Source organism: Protopterus annectens, chromosome 2.part2, assembly GCF_019279795.1.
Source record: "Protopterus annectens isolate FY-2018-M chromosome 2.part2, PAN1.0, whole genome shotgun sequence".
In the NCBI taxonomy this organism is placed as follows: Eukaryota; Metazoa; Chordata; order Ceratodontiformes; family Protopteridae; genus Protopterus; species Protopterus annectens.
In genome coordinates, this window is record NC_056730.1 from 1,152,768,024 (window position 1) to 1,152,791,823 (window position 23,800).

At 42.2% G+C, this 23,800-nt stretch overlaps 1 protein-coding gene across 1 annotated transcript in view; it reads right to left on the reverse strand.

The window, feature by feature from the left end:
• LOC122795918 (procathepsin L-like) overlaps positions 1-23,800 on the reverse strand; it is a 553,947-nt gene that overhangs the window by 162,925 nt on the left and 367,222 nt on the right. The gene's annotated exons all lie outside the window — the stretch shown is intronic.

Sequence of the window (23,800 nt, forward strand, 5' to 3'; positions counted from 1 at the left end):
TGCCTGTGTGTTGCTATGTGAGAGAGTAGTTGTGTGTGTGTGTGTGTGTGTGTGTGTGTGTGTGTGTGTGTGTGTGTGTGTGTGTGTGTGTGTGTGTGTGTGTGTGTGTGTGTGTAGCATACCTTTACAAGTGCCTGGATTTAGCATTATAGTTTTTGTCTGTTTCTCATAAAGTTTGTGGATTTCTGGCAAGTCAGGGAGGACTGTAGTCACAAACTTATATGTATATGAGTTTTAAACTTTGCATCCTCCACAAAATACATGCTAATACAAATACTGTTATTTTAACTTTCTAAGTTACAAAGAGCACTACTTCAAACTGTACTTCACACTGTCCCTATTTTTAGCCATTGCATCCGTGTTATTTTAGGCTTTGTGCAGATTTTTTGCACTAAGAGGTTAAGAAGTATCCATACCTTTCAGCTGTACAGATGTTTGCAGAATGTCCAAATTCTTGCCTCATATTTTAGCCTGTTCCTCATAAAATGTGTGGTTTTCTGGAAAATCCCTAAAGACTGAAATAAATAAATGTCATACATTTGAGTTTCAGTCTTCATTTCCTTTAGACTATGCCTGCTAAGATAAATGCTGTTATTCTAGCAACTCTTTAAGTCTATAAGAGCAATATCCTTTAGGAGCCCTTGCCACCCCCCTCCAATATTTTAGGCTTTGACAAGCTCTCTTGTGCTAAGAAGTTGAGCGGTATGGAGGCATTGTATGTAATGCCCTAGATGCCAATTATTTGGTGCATTTTAAGGTGAGGTAGTGGTTCTGCATTCCCGAGTGTGTCTTCCTTTGCTTAAGATGCCTAGTGACTATGAACTTGTTGTTTTCTCAGTCATTCCCTATTGTAGTATTACCAGCTTACCAGTGTTTTTATGTAACAGGCAATTAATTCTTAAAGGGCAGCAAGCACTGAATTTGTAGATGAAACACTGAAATATAAAGTTGCTTGCCAGTAACAGCCTCTTCATTAGTTACGAATCTCTTTAATGTGGAATTATTCAGATGAAATTTACTTCTGCAGAGATTGTGCTTACTGACTTATACTGATGGATTCTAATGATAGAAGTCTTGAGTGGCCTTTTATGGTTAAAATATTCTGAAATGGTCAGTTATTTCATTATTGGGAAATGCATTGTTCCATTGCTTACTGGAAAAATGTTCAAAACTACAAATTTAAAGCACAAAGCTACAAATTCAAAACACACACTAACAAATGGTGCCTTATTGTACAGGGAATTTGAAAGCAGTGTTAGTACCATAGTTGCCTTTGGTGCAGAAGACTGTGGATTCTACTACCACACCATGTAGATGGAGTGCTGATATTGCAGTGCCCATATGATTGCATTATAAGGGGGGGGGGGGTAGCAGTTTTACACTCCTGAGTGTGTCTCCTTTGTATGAGATATCTAGTAACTATGAACTTCTCAGTTTTAGTCATTTCCTTTTGCAATATTGCCAGTTTATCACATTTTTAATTGTAATAAAGGCAATTCTTCAAGGGCAACTTACAATGAATTTGTAGATGAAGCATTGAGGTGTAAAGTTGTTTGCCAGTAGCAACCTCTTCATTAGTTGCATGTTTCTTTAATGTGGAATTATTCAAATGATTTTACTTCTGCAAGATTGTGCGTTGAGTGATATTGGTGGATTGTAATGACAGACGTCTACCCTTTTATGGTTGAAATTTTCTGAACTGAATAGTGTTGTCATTATTGATTTTATACATAATTTCATTTTTTATTAAAAGAATGTTAAACTGCAATTTAACACACTTTCTAACAAGTGGCAGTAGTATTATACAAGGAATATAATTTACTATAATCAGGAAGGTGAATCAAAGAATGAATACATGCATGCACGGCCCTAAAAATGTGTGCAAGGAGTCTATTTTGAAAACAGCCCAAAGATAAACTTAATGTCCAGATGCATTTTCTATGAATGTGGGTTTTCATGCCATTTCAATGGCAGAGAAGTTTAATGCTTATGCTAAGTCTGTTTTCATTGCGAGATTGTATTGTTTAGCAAATGGCTATCTGTGTTTGTGCTATTCTTACTTAAGCTACTGTACAGAGGGAGGAGAGAGGTTGCTATTTTACTTTCACTGAGCTGTAAGACTCACTCGCCTACCCCAAAGTAAATTAAACTGTAAGTTAAGCAACCCTTTGAAACAAGGCACATGGTCTTCTATTTTTTGAGGACATGACGTTTATAGTAAAATATGTGTGAAGGAGCAACAGATAAAGCAGGTTTATTAAAGGAAAATTCCACCGTCCTTCACTTGCAGTTTAACTACATTATAAGATATATTTTTTTCTATGCATTTAAATAATTGAAGGAAAAGACTGAAGTGGCCTTCTTGGAGAGTGGCCTACCTGTGGGTGTGGCTTATAGGGGTGCGCATTAGTATGGAGTGGGTGGGGCTTAAGGGGCGCTGGAGTACTACTTCACCTATGGTGCCATTTCAGCTAAGGCCGGCCCTGGGTGTGAGTTACAGTGAGATAATGGTCTTGCTCAGGGACAGTATATTAAATGAGGGACACGGTACAGTGGATCTTGTAGGCTAGAACAGCAAAAGCTTTGCTTTATTATGATTTAGAATTAGTCAGGAATTAGTAAGCCATGCTTCGACTGAAGAAAAAGAATCTTGCGTTAGTGATTGAAGTTCTTTTAAGGAAGAAGCATCACATAGTGTGGAATCATCTGCGTATTGGATGACATCAGCATGTATTGTAGAAGTATGGAGATTGTTAGTAAACAGAGAGAACAGAAGGGGTCCTAGGATGGAACCTTTGTATTTAAAAGGATAATCAATTTCGTATTACAAAAGTTGTTATGTAATAGCAATAATCACTCCTGTGAGCCAAGTATATTAACCATGGATAAAACTGGCCTTACCTCCACCCAGACATGGAGTATTTCTAAAATAAATCATCATACCAGATAGTATATATTCCTACTTTCCTTAACAATGTGATAACCTCTATTATTGTTAGCATATCACAAGAACTAACTCATGGAAGACCATTTTAATGTAGAAATAATTCATTCATTTCATTAATGAAATACACTAATTTTAGGCCGTTCGGAAATAAAATTAACTTTTCAACCTAAATACAGTGGAGCGCTTCACACCCATACCCCCCCCCCCAACTAAATATACCAGTTCTGAGATCATTCTACATTGGGGAAAGGGCAAATCCCCAATAATGGCCAAGTGAATTCTTCCCGAGGAAAGAATTTGCTTATATGGCCGTTCGCGATTTTTAAACTTCAACGCTTAGGTGTCGATCATTGAGCATTCAACAACCTAAGCTGTCAAAAACATAATATAGACCCTATAAGAGGTTTGGCAGTAAATAGTCTAAGGCTATTTTTTTATGATGTCAGGAGGACACATTTGTAATGTTTTTTGACATCATTTTGAACATGTTAGCTGTATTTCAGCTTATCATGTATTATGACCTGTGGACGGCTGCGGTGGTGCACCATTAGCATTGTCACGTCACAGCAAGAGGTTCTCAGGTTCGATCCTTGGCTGGGGTGCCTTCTGTGTGGAGTCTACATGTCCTCCCTGTGGTCGTGTGGGTTTCCTCCAGGTGCAGCAGGATTGGGAGTGTTGCTATCTTTCAGGAGAGAAGGTGTAGTAGTGTGTAAGAAATAATAATTAAATCTGCTAGCAGTGTTTTTAGCTAACTCGGTAGGGAGCAGATATGGTTTGGAAGTTTTGCCATGGTATAGGAGGTTGTTTAAGTGTTTTCAGAAACTTTTAGGCTACTTTGGTGAGTTTTGTGTAGTTTCTATAGATTGTGGCAGTGGATTCTCTTGTTAGAGATTATGTGATTAAGTGAAACTTATGTCGAAGGCCTTGGCGAGGTCCAGATAGGCTGTGTGGGCCACCTTACCCTCGTCCACAGGTCTGGAGACTAATTCGAAGAAGTCAGTCAGTTTGAGGAGACAAGATCGGTCCTTCACAAACCCAAACTGGGTGGGGTCTAGTATTTGAAGGTTGCCAATGCCTTTCTTTATAAGTTCAATGATAATGTGTTCCATGCCCTTGCAGATCAGGCTCATCAGACTGATGGGACGGTAGTTCCTGGGATCCGAGGTGGATTCCCCCTTGTGGAGTAGGATAACTGCAGCTGTGCACCACTCAGTGGGCATGAAGCCTGAGGTGAGGCTATAATTAAACATGACACTTAGGTGAGGTGCCAGTTCATTTTGTATTTCATGTAGTACACAGCCCGAGATGTCATCTGGTCCCATGGATGCTGTATTCTTAGTTTTTAAGAGTGCGGTTTCTACCTGTGTGGCCATGATTACCTGAATTTGGCAATCTTTTGGCATTGAGATGGGCCCTTTAGGGGGTGGGGGGGTGAAGTTGGCCCTAAATCAATCTGGCATGATATTCGCAATATCCTTGGGATCAGTATATTTAATGCCATTCTGTTGTAGCTCAGTGCAGATCTGAGCATTACAATTTAGATTCCTGGCATAACTATAGAATGCCTTGAGGTTGTCTTTGGAGTTTTGGGCAATTTTATTTTTGTAACTAGCTTGTGAGGATTTTATGAGGGATCTCAGCTTCTTACTGGGGCTGGTAAGGGAGTTTTTTGCATCCTGGGATTTTCCTCTTAGTGATTTTGTCAGGTGCATAATTTCTTCTAGGTTTTGTAGGGAATGGACATTTTTCAGGGAGGTAAATCATATCATGAGCTACTTTTAAGTAAGAGTCTTAAGTTTTCACCAGTTTAATTGCTTTAGAGAGTCGAGTTCCTGGTGGAAGACTGGCAGCAAACTTTGGTACTTTGTTGTGGCATTGTTGTACTTTAAATCTAAAAGTAAACAGGAAACCCAGTATTGATGTAACCACTAATCCAAAGCAAAAGAACCAAACACCAACACCAACAGCCTAACAACCTCTGATGTAAAAGACATCATCAGAACCATAAGACATGTTGTAAATAAGTATATATTTCAATGTCATGAAAACTTATATATGCTTTTCTTTTGGAAAATAAATAGAAATACTTTGAGAAAAAAGAACCATAAGAAGAAAGTGCCAAACCATGACTGTTTTTATCTCCAAGTTTTTGTTTTGTTACTAAAGTTCTGACTTTGTTAGGCTGCTACTGTTATTATTGTACTTTAGTTAATTGAGAAAATTGTGGATTGGTGAATATGGCAGAAGTGTATAAGAAGGGTCTATATTATTTCTTCGACAGCTAAGGTTGTCGAATGCTTAATGATCTACACCTAAGCGTCAAAGTTTCAAAATCGCAAAGGACATATACGCAAATTCTTTCCTCAGGAAAGAATTTGCTAGGCTGCCCAGAAATAAAATTAACTTTTCAGCCTAAATATAGTGGAGGGCTTCACCCCTCACCCCCTTAACTAAATATACCGGCTCTGAGATTGCTCTACATTGGAGAAAGGGAAAATCCCCAATAACGGCCAAGTGAATTCTTTCCCGAGGAAAGAATTTGCTTATATGGCTGTTCACGATTTTGAAACTTCAACGCTTAGGTGTCGATCATTGAACATTCGACAACCTAAGCTGTCAAGGAAATAATATAGACCCTATAAGAGGTTTGGCAGTAAACAGTCTAAGGCTATTTTTTATGATGTCAGGAGGACATATTTTTAATTTTTTTTTATCATCATTTTGAACATGTTAGCTGTATTTCAGCTTATCATGTATTATGACCCATGGGTGGCTGTGGTGGTGCAGCAGTTAGTGTTGTCACCTCACAGCAAGAGGTTATCCGGTTCTATCCTTGGCTGGGGTGCCTCCTTTGCAGAGGTTCTCCGGTTCTATCCTTGGCTGGGGTGCCTCCTTTGCAGAGGTTCTCCGGTTCTATCCTTGGCTGGGGTGCCTCCTGTGCAGAGGCTATATGTCCTCCCTGTGGTCGTGTGGGTTTCCTCCCACATCCCAAAGACATGCTGTAGGTAGATTGGACACTCTAAATTGGCCCTAGGCATGTGTGTGTGTGTGTGTGTGTGTGTGTGTGTGTGTGTGTGTGTGTGTGTGTGTGTGTGTGTGTGTGTGTGTGTGCCTCCTGTGGAAGGTTGGGCGATGGGCTGGCAACTTGACATGCTAAAACTCCACTACCAATCATGAGTGGACAGGTGATCCGTTGTGACAACCCTTAACCGGGAAAAGCTGAAAGAAGAAGAAGAAGATGTATTATAACCCATAGGAGCTTTGTCTAAGGGACAGTGTCAATTGTAGTATTGTCATATGATGTGATAATGATTTTTTATTTGAATATAATTTTGATGTGAATTGTATTGTTAGCTTTCGTATGGGTGAGTACTAGGTGTGAATTATATAGCCATGCTTCAATGTTAGAGAAAGACTTGTGTCAGTTTTTCTAGTTCTGGGAGGATAGAGACCAAGAAGATGAGTGTTGAGTCATCATCACATTGAATAACGGTGACTAGTTTATTCGCTGAGAGTAGGTCATTTATAAATATAATAAACAGTAGTCATCCCAGCATGGATCCTTGTGGATACCTACAGAAACTGGAAGGAAGGTAGATTATTCATTTTGTCATTTAACAGATTGTGAACTATCAGATACGTATCTGTGAAACCATGTAATGGAAGATTTAGAGAGGCCTCGGTTGGACAGATTATCTAGGAGTTTTTGGTGTGAGATGATATCAAATGCCTTTGATAGGTCCAGGACCATAGAAGATGCCATTTTAACTCCATTTCTGTTGTAATTTATGGTATTTTGATATCGAAGTACAGCTGTGTTTGTGCTGTGGGAGGATCAGAAGATGCTGGGTAAGGGGACAGGAGTATGGAGTTCAGAAAGTAAAGTAAGAATTAATGCACTTTTGACAGATGGTGGCTGGATGGTAAATGGAACAACAGAATTACTTCTCCTGTGTAATGGAATGATATAAGATTGTTTCCAGATAGATGGGATGGAATCTATTAATGACAATGGACAGTGGGCATGCAAGAGCATCAGCAAACATCCAATGGTACTTTCTGTTAGAAAGTTGCCAACTGCTATGGTAGTTGGTTTGTGTTTAAGCAGGTGTTTTCTGATTGTAGAAATTGGGGTAGTTCTTACAGTGAAGGTAGGATTTTTTTTTTTTTTTTTTGGTGCAGCAGGATTGGGAGAGTTGCTGTCTTTCAGGAGAGAAGGTGTAATCTGTAAGAAATAATAATTAAATCTGCTAGCAGTGTTTTTAGCTAACTCGGTAGGGAGCAGATATGGTTTGGAAGTTTTGCCATGGTATAGGAGGTTGTTTAAATGTTTTCAGAAAATTTTAGGCTGCTTTGGTGAGTTTTGTGTAGTTTCTGTAGATTGTGGCAGGGGATTCTCTTGTTAGATATTATGTGATTAAGTGAAATTTTTCAAAGTCTAGCATTTTGCAAGTATTTAGGAGTTTAATGTCTGAGCCATGGTTTCCATGCTTTGTCCCGTTCCCTTATTAGTTGTTTAGTATTTAGTGTTAGCCAAGTGGCAGGTGTGGCCTTAACTACTTTCTTTCTCAGCAGGGCTTGGTTATTTAGAATGCTGAGAAATATGTTTTTGCATTGTAGTACGGCCTCTTCTAAAGGTAGAGTTTTTATAATATTCCACTTGCAGAATTTTAATGTGGAAATGAAGATGACTTTTTTTGAAAGAGGATAGATGGAGGGTGGGTTAAAATGAAGACGTGTGGGACTATGGCTTGTAACACGTAGCATATGTGGGAAGATGGTCACTTAAGGTATCAGCAAGGTTGTCAGCGCTGGTAATGTTACTAGGGTTGGAGGTGGGAATCCAGTCTAGCAATGATTTTTTTTATTACTGTTTGTTAAATACAGTTGTAGAGTTAATTAGTTGTGTGAAGCCATATAACTTCTTTATACTGGGTGAATATGAAGGATAGTTGGAGGTTGAATGGTACCAGTCAATGTGTAAGTCTCCTAAAATGTTGCTGTCTCATGTGGGATCTTTGTATTTACCCACAATAAGCTGTTTTCAGTAGAGGAAATCCTTTTGCCTGGGGGATATATAATCGAATGATGCAGTTATGTTCATTAAGTCTTAAGAGGTTTATGAGTATTTCAGCATTACAGAATTGAGGAACTTTGTGGGGGTATGGAGAGACAGAGATACATGGTGTTTTGGTGAAAGATGGTGACACCTCCAGCTCTTTTATCTCTCCTATCAGTTCAAATTACTCCATATCCATGGAGGAGAAATTCTTCATTTTGGATATTAGACTTTAGCCATGTGTTTTTTTAACAAGATTATCTGGAGAGAATTGGGTAATACAGGAGTGTAGTTCTAGCTCTCTGTTAACTATTTAAGCAATAACCCATGCCTGGGTGTGGGTAATGCTGGATTTACCCATGGTTGGTGTGGTTTGGTCATGAGGGCGAAGCCCGAGTGGACAAAGACAACTGTGGGTAAATCCAGCATTACCCACACCCAGAAGTGGGTTATTGCTATTATACAATGACATTATTTAAGAAAAAAACTTACTTTTCTTAAATAATGACATTGTATAATGCCTCCCTGCTGCCCTTCCACAGCTGTCCAGTATTCTGCAGCAGTTCTGATGTACTGCGTATGCTTAGGCAGTACATCAGAGCTGTGTGTGGAATCAACAAAGAAAGGAATATCTCCATTGCTTTTTAAAAGGTGTCTCCCTATGTTAAAAGATTTTAACATAGCAAGATAGATTTAAAAAAAGCAACTGAGATCTTCCTTTCTCAGTTGCTTTTTTTAAAGCTGTCTCACTATGTTAAATGAGTTTAACATAGTGAGACAGCTTTAAAAAAAGCAACGGAGAAAGGAAGATCTCCGTTGATTTTTTTTAAAGATATCTCACTATGTTAAACCTGTTTAACATAGTGAGATTACAACAATGGAGCTCTTCCGTTCTCCGTTGCTTTCTAACACAAAAAAACTTATACAAATGGAAAAAGTCCGGGCGACCCAGACCTTTTTCCATTAGTATAAGTCTGATTTACAATGGGCACACTGACCAATCAGTGTGCATGTTTTGGAATATTAATGAGGGGTCATTGTGTAATATAGTGACCAAACCACGCCAACTGTGGGTAAATCCAGCATTACCCGCACTCAGCCATGGGTTATTGCTATTATACAATGGTGTTAGTTTGTTTTGTGTTATCTTTGTGTTGTTGTTGTTTAGGTTTATGTTTGCTTTGCTTTGTATTCTTCCACTTTTTGTGAGATAAAAGAGTCCACACTTTCAGTTTGTGTTTATTGTTTATTTCTGTTTTAATTTAAATGCAAGTTATTACTAATTTTTCAAGAAATGTTAGGAAATAATTATATAAATAGATATAGTTTTAAATCTTTTGGTATGTCTTCATAGTTTTAAAGCTTTTGGTATGTCTTCATGTTGTAGTTTCTTTCATATTTCTATATTGGTTCTGACTTGATGGTTGTCTATGCTCATATGTTGGCTTCAGTTCTTCTTAGTGTAGTACCTGTAATGAGAAATTGTGTTTATAGTTAGTTTTATGTTTATATATTTGATCCTACCTATCTGTCTCTCTCTTATATATATATATATATATATATATATATATATATATATATATATATATCTGTCTCTCTCTCTCTATATATATATATATATATATATATATATATATATATATATATATATATATATGCCCCCGAATTCTCAAAAGCTTGCACGGCGTGCATGATTAGTGTAAGATTAAATTTTGCCAATATGGCTGCCGAGCGATCCACATATGTGCACGTCTGATGTGCGTGAGCACTGTAGCACTGGTGCTGCATGTCCACAGCCCCCATATGCAAATCACCTCATTTGCAGGTGAAAACCATGTAAATGAGGTAAATCTGCCATCCAGGAAACAGGAATCAGGGTAAGCAGGACTAGCATAATATGCAGAAATGTACTCAGTAACCGAGTACTGTACTGCAAACTCCAAAACGGAGCTATGACAGCTCCAAATAAAGGCTGCATATCATGGAGGAAGCATGCCAATGGCCAAGTAGAAGGCCATTGGCACTGCAAACAATGCCAAATGTACAAAATACAACTTTTATGATATGTCCACCGATCATGGCCATTGAAGCATAGAGCAGTGGCATGCAAACGGGACCGGCGGGGAAATAAGAAAATAAACCTAAAACAAACAGTCTAACTAAAATGAGTATTCTGCCATGCAAGTCAATGGCAGGCAAAAGACAAGCTGACCAGTGAGTAGTGGTTGCTAAGGGGGGAGGCACAATGTGACACATTTAACTATGCATTAACAGGCAATTCTATGCAAATGAGGGGATGGATGGTGAATCCCAGTTTTCCCCAGCATGTGAGGCAAGTCCCAACAGTGTATGATTATGAATAGCACAGTGCAAGACTAGGAGGTATGTGACATCATGTGTGGGAGTGTCAGGCATATTGTCAGTGGATAGGAGCCCTGCAGCTCGGGGTTGCATCCAGCTTAGCACAGCAAAGCCAGGAGGTGTGTCTAAACCTTTCCAGCACGTACGACAAAGTGTAAGCGGGTGTGCGTGCCACGCAAGGGGATCTACTGAAAGATAAAGGAAGTGAACCCAGGAAATAGCAGCAGTGTGCACATTGCAGTACACTGATTGCACAGCGCACCCCCGGAATGAATCAGAAGGGCAATGGGAAGGGAAAGCAGCAGTAGGACGTTAATCACGGGGTACTAGGTTTGCTGCCAAGTGAAATTAATTGGAACCAGCCAATTACACAGGCAGCAGACCAACCCAGCCCAGAACGCCACTATAAACTATGCAAACACCTATCCCTCCATTTTTTTCCCACATCCTACGCCACCAGTGTAAACAAGCAGGGAACTTTTAGCACTCACAACAGCAAAATGTTAGGGGCTGCAATAGCTATCATACAACCTGTGGAAGAGGCTGAGAGTGGCGAGGATGGGAATGCTGCTGACCAACCCACAGTGAGGAGACCAAGAAGAGTGTACAAACCCAGGGTGACCTACCAAGGGCTACATGAGCTGGAGATAGTGGAACACTATAGGGTGAACAGGGACCTCATACAGCAGATTGTTGAGCTGTGATGGCCATGCCTGACACACAGAACTAACAAAGGGAAACCCATCCCAGTGGAAATGGAGGTATGTGTAGGCCTAGGAATACTAGCTACAGGTACCTTACAAATGCAAACTGGGGATATGATGGGGATCTCTCAGGCATCTGCATCCAGGGTACTCCACCATTTCCTGAATGCCATGGCAGCACATGTCAATGAGCACATATATTTCCCCCTCACCCGTGAGGCATTGGCTAGCAGTATGCGTCTCTTCCACCAAATAGCAGAATATCCTGAGGTAGTGGGTGCAATAGACTGCACGCACATATGCATCAAAGCTCCACCCAGTAAGCAGCGTAGGGTCTACATCAACCACAAGGGCTTCCCCTCCATCAACTGCCAGGTCATGTGCGATGCCCAGGGCATACTACTGAATGTGCGTGCTGGCTGAACTGGAAGTTATCACGATTCCCACATCTGGCATCTGACGCAGCTGTACCAGAAATTTGCGAATAGGGACATCCCATGTGGTCATCTAGTGGGGGATGCTGGATACGCACTGGAGCCGTGGCTGATGACACCCATCAGAAATGCACACACACCCGAACAATAACTCCATAATGAGGCACACTTACAAACAAGAATCATAATAGAGCATGTGTTTGGGCTGCTCAAGTGACAGTTCCGGTGCCTTGACACATCCGCAGGAGCCTTGCAGTACTCACCAACTACATGTACCCAAATCATCCTTTTATGTGCCATGCTACACAATATGATCCTGTGGAAACAGCTGCGGCAGGAGCAGAAAGGGGCAGGGCCATATACCCCCCCCCACCAATGCCAAGGCCAGCACAGGCACAGAGTGACTTGGAGGAGGAACAACCTGAGCCTGCCCTAGTAGGCAGAAAGAGGCGTACCCAGTATTCCCTGGCCCTGGCAAAGAGGCAACGCATAGCACATACACTGACATGGGAGGGACCCAGGGAATAGCACCTCTCTCCGACTCTCACATACAGTAAAAGGGATAGCAAACATTACACTACCTGTGCTTAACCATGCGTAGGCAGTGTACTACATGCACCTGACATAGGCAGCCCTGCAGCACCACCTGCAATACTGGGACACCCACAGGATAAGTGACTCACACATGCCAGTCATGAGGGGGGTCACATACCCAATAACAGTCGCAGCCAGCAGGACAGGTATAGACAAACACAAACAAATGCTGTACTATGGCCTCTGAATGAGGGGTATGGGTGACCCCCACCCAGGCCTACACGGACAGACCACAGCAGGCCAGGTAGTGGGATGTCAGTTGTGATAGCTAGGAAGTCAGAAACTAATGTGTATGCAATCGAAAGATAAGAATAGAAGTACACTGGTATGGCATAGCCAGCATGATGGGTAAGACTACTGACAGAATCGGACTACAGGACATACCAGTACAGTCCTAGCAAATGTGTACAAATGTCAGGGGTTCCCCCCACCTCACACAGAAATACAGTAACAGTCAGGTGCACCCCCCAATCCTGTGTAGAAACATAGAAATAGTCAGGTGTACCCCCCCACTATGCTGACATGTAGCAACAGTCTATGCCAATTGATCAGTGGATACCCTGCAGACATAGCATGCTACTTGGTGTACAACAGAAAGGTCAGCTGTGCAGTACAAACCACGGACATGCTCCCCACATGCATAACAAACAACCTTACTAGGCATGCTCACACACTTAGAGAAATTAAGGCAATGTCAGTCATCAACATACTGTAAGGGCATACTTGGCATGCTCACACACTTAAACACATGAAGGCCATGTATGCAAACACCAGTGGACCAGATATATCCAGCAGTTGCAATAATTACTGCAGACACATGTCAGTATGCACCACTCATGCCTTGCACACACAGTGGATAGGAATACAGACATATATGTAAGGACAACACACCCTAATACGTCAAAGGTAGATGGATATAGATGTGTGGAAGAGGGTGACTATGACAAGGAGCCATCCATGCCTGTCCCACCGAGCACACAGCCAAAGGGCCCCATGCACATCAGTTGCAAGTGTCACACACTGCAGTTACTGGCAACTAGTACCTGTCAGCACCACAGACTAAATGATCCATGTATGACCTGTGCAACATGGCTGTACAAGGACATAGTCAGCTAGTTGCCTAGACATGCACCTGTGACATATGACCCCGTGTTTGGCCACCTGTGGCATGTCACCCCTACATGAATGGTGTATGGGCCATGCACATACTGACCACCCCATAACGGTACCCTGAGTTAGTTGTGAGTTCTATCCTCGGACCTGCCAACTGTGTGTGTATGCGTGCATGTCTGACTGTGTAGAGAGCAAAGCTTTTAGGTTACTCACATCCCATACATTTCACATACCCAACTTTGGCAAGGCTGCTGATGTCACCCACCTGGAAATACTCTGCTGGGAAAGCTGTAGCCCAGTAATCTATGTAGCGCATGCTGTAACTGCGTACTGCTGTATTGTGAATTAGATGGGTGGTTGGGTTCCATCCCCGCACATGGCAGTTTTGGATGTATTGTGTGTGTGTCACTGTCTGTATAGGGAGCAATGCATTTTAGGCTAGTCTCAAGCAGTCATTTCAAAGCCCTACTTTGGCAATCCTGCTGATATCAGTCAGTGTGAAATACACTTTTGAGCAAAGATTACCCCAGTAATATCCATGTAGTGTCATACACTAGTTAGGTAGGGGTCCCACTCCCAAACATGACAGCTTTGTGTGTGTGTGTGTGTGTGTGTGTGTGTGTGTGTGTGTGTGTGTGTGTGTGTGTGTGTGTGTGTGTGTGTGTGTGTGTGTGTGTGTGTGTGTGTGTGTGTGTGTGTGTGTGTGCTTGTAACCTGTATCCTGTGTAGAGGTGGTTGCGATTGTGTGACACCAGTGGCCAATGTGGAGTGGGTTTTGCATTTTTCTTATATGATGACCATACTATATATATCACAATGTTCACTGTACAGGGATAACACATACAATATGGCTGAGAGGCTGGGGGCAGAGCCATACCCAGACATGTGACAGCAAGGCCAGTCAATCACAGTTAGCAATCCCAGTATTACCCAGAGCACACTCTCACCCCATGTGTCATACACACACATACATGCCTAGGTAACAGCCAATATGTGAGTAGTACACTGCACATTGGCCACCGATAGTAACTATGGAGTGACAGCAGTGAGCCACAGAGAGCATGACACCCAGTCCATCTGTCTAATATGCACACAAGTGTAAACAGTGCACCACCCCCATGTTCTCCAGTGGAAAACTTCACCACCTGTGGTGCCATCACGTGACCCACAACGGACATACCATGCCTGACAACATGCCCGTATGGACAGATGCCACTGACACCAAAGAATGCTGATAGCTTGCACACCATGTAAGGTGCAGGGTAAAATTGCTGGCCATTACCAGCTCCCACCAGAGGTGGGCAGGACTGGCACATCTGATGATAATCTATGTTCACAACATGGGCCGGACACCTCAGGTACATTTCCACATGTCACTGTACATGCATGTGGGAGGTGTGCACATCCCAGACGCAGTCCATGTCATGGACAAAGGAACACAGACATGGCAAGCAATGCACAGCATTGCCCATACACAGTAGATACCCAGGTGACCAGATGGGGGATACAATACCCGCCTGTGTGGGCAAATCCAGACACTACATCCCTGAGCCACACTGCAGACCATCATCATGTGGCCTGATGCCAAGGTACACCCATCACCTAGCTGTGGACAGCTGTCTGGTGCAGTTGAACACCACACACCTGTGTAGACATGCACACATGCATGTCAGTAGTGGCACCCTGTGTGTATGCATGCGTGTTGCATGCTGTATATGTTCACATCCACACTCCCTACAACCCCCATGGGCATACTGCAGCATGCTGTCTGATGTCAGACACCTTCCCATATTATTCACCCGTACAGCCCCCATATGACCTGTGTGGTGCATGGAATACCTGCACAGTGATGTGATGTAGCAATCCCACAACCGATGTGTTGTACACCTGGCCTTGCCACGTGTGTCAATGTGTATGTGTCCTTGTGAGAGTGTGGCTGTATTGACACTGGCACCTGTTCATGCCGACAGGCACTTCTATGTCACCTTCCATACAGCTACTGTATCCCTGTTGCAGATGTCACTCACCATCACATATATGTTCTAAGTGCTCCACAACAGGTAGCCAATGTGGCACATCCAATAATTGCAGCAAATTGTGCTAGCACTACATAGTCATCAGGGGTTTGATACCCTGTGCTGCTTGGTGTGTGACACAACCATGCCTCAGTTTTACCCTCCCACACCTCCCTGACACGAATTAGCTTCTGTCTGCGTACCTCCCACCCCCTCTTAGGTGGACGTGGAGACCTACACTTGCTTTGCTTAGGCAGCAGCATGTGTAATATAAGTAATGCTCATGATCAGCTGATGGCCTCTGCATGAATCACAGCCCTCCCTTAGCTGATTGCAAGTGAAACAGCTGTGGTAACATCCCCATCGCCAATTGTATGGAAACACACTCCAATACCCAGGAACATCATGGTGGTGTTTTCCCTTGTCACCCACTGTGAGCAGGAACTAGATCTGTTGTGTGCCAAACAGCATCCCAGATGGATTGCGGTGCACCTCTAACAACATACACTGTGGAAACAGTGCATCAAATGGGAGGTGGATGTGCCTGACCTGACTACAGCATGTAAGTGCCGCTATACTGCATTTGGAGTAATGTTGCTTTCACAGTGTTTTTGTGGATATGGCAGATGTACATGTCTCAATACCTGCCATGTCAGTTCCATGTTGATGGGGAATCTCCATCTGCAAGGTAATCTGCAGCCTGGGCAGTGTTGTGTCCATGGTTGCATGTGTCACCCACAGAGCATCTAGCTTTCGACTGCTGAAGGTAGTGTGAGGATTGCAGTCAGTAGATGGAGAAAGCTGTGGTAGTCACAGGCGTTATATCCCTCAAAGGACATACATATGTTGCAACAACCCTGTAACAACAGTAAATGTATGTGATCATCACAGCAACATGTCAATATTGGCTTTGTGTATGCGCTCCCAGTCACACCTCTGTCAACTTTTGTACATATGTTGTGCATGAAGTGGTGCATATGTGCTGTACACCATATATTGTGGCATCATATCTGAGAAAATTTCACTGATATCAGTGACTGCTACACATGTTATGTACAGTAGGGGTTACGTTACATTATATTATATTACCTGCACATTCTGAGGATGGTCGTACAGTACTGAGGTCTGTGCACCTATGGGGAATGTCGACAGTTTTAGTGTTGATATGTACATTAGCCTGTGTACAGACTGTGGTAGATGACATTGTTCTAGTTCCCCTACTTTCAGATGTTACATGCTGCCCCACTGTATGGTACTGTAGTGGCGTACATGTTTGTAGGGCCATAAACACACATGTTCCATACCACAGACAGCCACCAGACCAAGCTGAGTAGCAGGCCAGTATATGTAGAGCATTCTGTGAGTGGTACATAAGAGGATGGTGTTGAACACATAATCCATATACTGTCATACCATGCTAGCTAACCATACATGGCTGTTGCTTTGTACACATTGGTTGTGGATATGCACTGTCACACAGGTGTATCCTACCCTGTGCTGTGACATGCCTGTGGAGCCTGCTGTATATGCAGGTAGATGTGCATTCCCCCTTGGGAGGTGGAGGCCAGTAATGAGCCAGTCTGTCTGCAGCCTGCACAGTGCATTGTGACATGCCTACCAGCTGACTGTACCTACCCAGTGGGATGTCATGTGCAGATACTAGCCAGATGTCCCACTGCCTGACCTCCCCTAACAGTTATGTATGTCAGACAGGGCAGTGGGATGCAGTGCAGATGTATGTCAATACTTATTGTGTAGTATGTGGCCATGGTACCCCTGTACCAGTGGTCATACCATTACAGGCCAGGCAGGGGTGTGTAAATGCATGACTATGGTGGACATTATATACCTGTCATAATTTCTTATACCAATCTAAGTGGCCATCCACATCCATATTGTCAGGCATGGTACACATGTGTAGCACTATGGGCATATGTGTATACCTCTGTAATGTACAGACTGTGTCAGACCCTCACATATATTGGCCAATATCTCTGCTGCAGTCCACAATGGCATTACATGCTAGCAGCAGTATTGTACACTGATGTTTTTTGAATGTAGTTCAGTAACCAATGGCATGCATGTTATGAGCAGATGTGACCTGCCATGCACACCATGTCTGTGAAGACAATCCCAATGACAGTAGCAATAGCTTACTAGTATACCTGCTAGAGATACCTGACATCCCCTGCAACTACAACATTGGGAACATACGGACTGGGGTTGGCCTACACTTCATGTCCAGGAACTATGGTGGGAATATATGTACATTTACATATCCAGATAGCTAGATATATGATTACATGTGTATTACTCCCATTTAACACTGTCATGGCAATCGCCCACTATCGATACCCATGTCATGTCTGCATGGTCCCATTACATCTCTTGTGTGATGGGCATCTGTCCTGTGTGTGGGCAGCAGTGCTACCGACAGCATGTAGCAATACCCCATACAGGAGAACCAGCACACTCAGGGTAGCCACATATTTGTAGAAGGATCAGGAAGTACAGACAGACTGCGAGTGGAGTTGTGTTATGCTTTGTACAGTACTGGTGTTACAGGGTGTGGGTGTATATACTAATTTGCCATGAAATGCAGTCAATCTGCATAGAACACAACTGTGGGCCTACCCTCATGCCAGCCAGAGCTGTGCCTATCATGTCTTGTCTGTCCACCACACAGGTCTTGTGTCAGATAATACACTGGCAGTGTGTGTGTTGTGTTTTACCGGTACATGGCTACATCCATGGCTGTCCATACCAGCAATTCCTTGACTAAGGGTATGTTACAGACTATACTGTAGCACCTGCACCTTGTGTAGTGTATGGCAATAGTTGTCCACATATGTGCCTGTATTCCAGCGTCTGTCCATCACCTACATACCAAGCTGTGCACATATGTCATGTTGTCACTGGTTGATCCATAGTGGGCTGGGAGTATAACATACTGCCATGCCTGCCATCAGTCCACTGCTGTTGTAACCTCCACAGATATGGTGGGGCTGTGGCCATATATGTGTGGGCGCCACTTACACCATACATGTGTGCCCTGATGCACTGCAGAGCCCACTGTATGTAACATTGGTATATGGCCCTGTATAATTGAGTCAAGGGGGGAGCACCAGAAAAGACCTAGGCTGCTACAAAATCTGGGGTTATCATGGCTGAGCTGCCTTAAGGTATCTGGATGTACAGTACCATATACTTCACCTATATACACATTACTGTCATGGATCTGGGTACTGGAGGACTACTACCCCCTGCCATACAAACTGTTCTGTGTGTTGGTGTGCATGTGATGGTGTCAGTTATGCCAAGTTATCTAGCAGTTAAAACCCATGTGGTCATAAGACATCTATACCACCTACTGTGATTGTACAGTGTGTAGATAGAGGCTGCTGAACTACATACCTGGAGTACATACTGTCGATTGTTAGGTATTCTGTGGCCCAGTGTGTCTTTCCTATTGTACAATGTGAATGGCTTGGCCTGGACAGCAACAGCTGTGAACCTTTACAGCCTACTGTATGAGTGTGACTGGTCCACTGTAGCATCACTCCATTGATATAGTTGCCAGTGTCTGAACAGCTATATGGCATGGCATGTAGAACTGTAATAGTACATGATGACAGGTTACCATGTCAGCAAACCTGTGGGTGTTGTTTTGCCTATGACCTTTCTGTGGGTGTATGTTGCAGGCAATGATTGTCATTTGTATAGGTGGCACATACAGTGCCCAGTCATTCAGGGGTCAACTGTAGGCATAGTGGCTGTTCCATATTGTGTGCACCTACCACTTATGCTTTGTACTGTACATATAACTGCGTGTGGATGTGTAGTCACATGTATATGTACATACATATATATGTGTGTGTATATATATATATATATATATATATATATATATATATATATATATATATAATATGTATACCTGTAGCTGCATATCTGTATCTGTGTATCTGAAGCCTGGTAATGTTGATGGCATCCACATAATACATTCCCCATGGGAGCAAGAACGTACTGCATGATATGTTACCAATAACAGCCTGACATCATACAGGTGGGATGTAGTACAGGTAACATCATGTGCCCATGTTGCCACTGGCCCTGGTTATGGGATCACCAACACTTGGTAGTGTATTGCAGGCTGGATACGTTTGGCTGGGGGGATGCCTATTCATACGACTCATATAGTATGTGGTGCCTCTCAACCCCATTAACGTAACATGTAGCCCATTACACTCCATTCCCTAACAGCTGCATGTGCCTTGCAGTACCAGCACAACAATGTTGCACCAATGAGTTGGTAGGCATGGGAATGTCATTGAGGTCTGCCACATGTGTGTATTTGTGCATGTGTGCATATCTGTAGGGTACACCGGTCCAAGTCCACATACTCCTATTACAATACACATTGCCACACAGTAGTATGGATATTGTTGTTATCGCCCATAGGTGTGACAATGCAATGCAACACACTACTATGCCTGTGGTGTGTGCATCACATGCATATCCCTGTGGTACCACGGTTGTGATATGCAATGGGTTGTTTTTGTGTTGTGACCACTGTGTGATAGTGGGTATGTCAGAGTATCTAGATGGGTTCTAGTGTGTACAATATCCAGTGGGGGATATGGGTGCTGTGTACACTGTCTTTACACCATGGCACACCTGGTATATGGCCCATTTACCACTCTCAGGTGGCCAATGTCGCCATCACCCATACAGGTAACAGATAACAGGATACGGCCCAGTTACACATGTGCTGTGTGCAGCCTACCTGTAACACATTGGATACATGGACTAGTTAGTTAGCAACTATACAACCAGGTCTCTAAGATGTGTGTCTACCTCTTATGTGTCAGTCAATGTGTATATGATGGTATGACTCACTATGTATTTACCAAATACAAACATTACATCCCCCATTACCATATTGTACATGTCTCTGGATGGTCTGCATCTAGGTTCCTAGGTTCATAGGTGTGTACTAGGCTAATGGCCATGGAGCCTTTACAAGCCTTGCCCATAGGATTACCCTGACATTGTGCCACCTGACCTTAGTTCCCAGTGCCTGTGTCGAGTAGAGCCACTGGAATGATCACCAGGGTGAATTTTCTATTTCCCATCCACTCATCAAGATTTCTCTTGAAGAGGGCCAGTGAGGTGCTCTGTTTGACATGTATGGGAAGTCTATTCCATAGCATGGGCAGTCTCTGGGTTATCAACTTGTCCCTCAAGCAGGTTCTGTTGATTGTGGTAATTAGGTTGAGGTCTCTGGAGCGTGTGGTGTGGAGGGATTGGGGTTTCTTTAGATGTAGCATTTCTAACAGAGCTGGGTCAGACATGTCTTTGTACGTCAAGCAGAGATCGCCTCTAACTAGGCGATATGAGACAGAGAATAGTTGGGAGTTTTTTTAGTCTGTCCATATAGGAGAAGTGTTTAAGGCCTAAGATCCTCTTTATGAGGTACTTTTGCAGCCTGTCCAGTTGTTGCAGGTGTCTAGTGAGGTACATGCCAAATGGGGCATTGTACTCAATGATTGGCCTAATGAGGGAAGAGTAGAAGGAGACAATGACTTCTTTCTTCCTGGATACAAAACCCTTGCAACTTCACAAAGTTATCTTTTCTCTGTGGTTGTATAAACATGGAATTAGGGAGTGAGGGATGCAAAGGATGTTGCCCTACAAAAATACTTTCTTAACAGCTTTGACCAGATTATTTTGCTACTTTAAATTTCCTGAAACCTGACAGTCAAATCATACCAATGTTGCAACCCCATGAGACCACTTTCAGAAATATTCTACTACTGCAGAAAATATCATGCTATGATAATTTTAATTCAGTTTTGGGGTGTGCTGTTTAACACAGACTGTCTTTGACACAACTATTATCTTTTTGTTATCTCTTTACTGAGGTGAGAACCGGGAAATGTACCTGCAATATACCAAAGAAGTAAAAACATTGAGTATCAGTAAGGCAACCTCATCAGGCCATTTCAGGGTGCAACAAATTAGAAAATAACAATAACCAAGTGATACGGACAAATTAGTACTGCAGAAAATATCATGCTATGATAAAACGTGTTTTTTATTTTCAGGTTACCGATTAAGTCTCTCGTTTAATGCATTGTTTATGGAACTACAATTATCATTTCAGCATTTTTTTATAGTGATAAAATCTGGAAAATTCATAAAAATATGCAAGAAAATAAAATGGAAGAGTTAAATGTAAAACTTCAGTAGTTCACATTTTGTTTATACTGTCAGTAGCTTGTTAATACCTGTAGATTAATGCATCAAACGTAATCTGTAGAAGGCAACATTCAAAACATAAGCTTAAAAGGCAGTAAATGTGTGCTGCAAACCAGAAGGAGCTGTGGATATGGCATACAGCAGAATACTTATCTACACTCTCACAGAATTTCCCAGTTTTTGCCTCATGTTTTTGGCATGTTCGTCATGCAATTTGGGATTTTCTGGCAACTCATTGAAGATTGAATTCTCTCAAAGGTGACATAGACTGAAGTGACAGTCTTTATATCCTTCAGAAAATACATGCTAATCTAAGTTTACAAGAGAAATATTTTAAATCTGTCCCTATTTTGGGGCCTTTGCCTGGCAGTTGTTTTAGGATTTGTCCCTGTTTCCTCCACTAAGAGGTTAAGAAGTATGTGGGTACAACTTCGACTCAGGTGGACCTCTGCTGTGAACAGAGCACTGCTATGTTTTTTAAACCAAGAAAAGAAAAAAATAAAGTGAACTTAAAACTTTAGTAATATTTTTACTTAAAGATGTTTAAGATACCCTCTGAGTGACACTATGTATCAGAAACCAAATAACAGACAATGAGCCCACCAGTTGTACACCTACTTCCCTGGCAAGTATCTTACATAAATTATATAAATGTATACGATTTGGAAGAGCACCAAGCTGTTACAGCCTCATCAATGGGTGGTCAGCCTACAGTATCTCCTGCAGCTCTGCTGCAGCTAGGCCTCTTCTTACCTCTGTACTGAACATCCAAATTACACCAATTAGAAAATTAACAAACAGGTGACACCACCTAATTCCCTTCCCAAAATAGCTGCTGTGAATTCTACAATCATTGTTTGCTAGGATGAGACATGCAAGTTACACACAGACAGCCATTTTCCTGGTTAATGTGCATTATAGTCGACTTTCAGCCATAATGCTAAGTGCTAGACCCTAACACTCCAGATGAGATCAACAATGCAGCAGTTATCACTGACTGTTCACCTGCCGCCCCCCCCCCCCAAGCACACAAAACAGCAAATCACATTTAGGGTCATCCAAGTCATAGTTAGAGATTTATCATACACCATGGAGGTAGGAATAAATGAAATATCTCTGAAACAGACAGTAGCTGCTGAACCAGTGGAATAGAGCCTAACACTCCCATACAGAGACTTGAATTTATCATAAACAAAAAAAAAAAACAATCATTATCCACTAAGAAATTATCTTATCTTGGAAGTTGACTGCCCGACAACTGCCATCCAGATTCCACAATCATGTCACTTGTTCTACTTCCTGTTGCACCTGTGCTACCGTGGCACCTGACCTACTTCCCGTTGTACTTATGTTGTCATGGCATTTGGTTCCACTTTTCTTTCATAAAAAGGAGCAGACTGATGATATCCGTTCTTTTTAAAAATACTCAAGAATATCCATCAATGCAAACTTCCTTCCTGTTGTTTTCTACTTTGTGGAATAAATACAAGATGCTGTCTGCATTGTTTCAAGGTAAATTCAGAATTCATTTAGGCAAGATAAACAGCTTTTACTTTAAATACATTAAGAATTTATTTAACATTTGTCAAAGTCTGACTTGGAACAAAGCCAATTTTCAAGGGAGGCCCAGGGAGAAATGCTCCAGTTGCATGTTTTTATAATGTGGGAGGAAACCTATACAAATGCAGGGAGGACATGCAGATTCTGCACAGAAGACACCCCAGCTGAGAATCAAACCAAAGAACCTCTTGCTGGCAGGCGACAATGCAACTGCTGCACCACCACACTGCCCAAGAAGACTGAAATGTCTTGCTTTACAACATTAAACCTTGCCATTTGGAAACATTTCCATTTGAGGTAACTGCAGTTAGAAAGAGTCTTTATTTATTTTAGTTCATTAACCAGGACTGGGAGATGCAGCAAAGGTAAAACAAGAAGAAATTCAAGTGCCATGATAACAAAGGTACAACAGAAAGTAAAACAAGTGCCACAACAACACAAGTACAACAGGCAGCAAAACAAGTGCCACAACAACACAAGTACAACAGGCAGCAAAACAAGTGCTATGATAACAAAGGCACAACAGGAAGTAAAACAAGTGCCATGGTAACACAGATACAACAAGAAGTAAAACAAGTGCCACTATAACACAGATACAAGAGGTAAAACAAGTGCCACAATAAGACAGGTACAACATAAAGTAAACAAGTGCCACAATAACAAAGGCACAACAGGAAGTAAAACAAGTACATGTTAACACAGGTACAACAAGAAGTAAAGCAACTGCCATAAAAACACAAGTACAAGAAGAA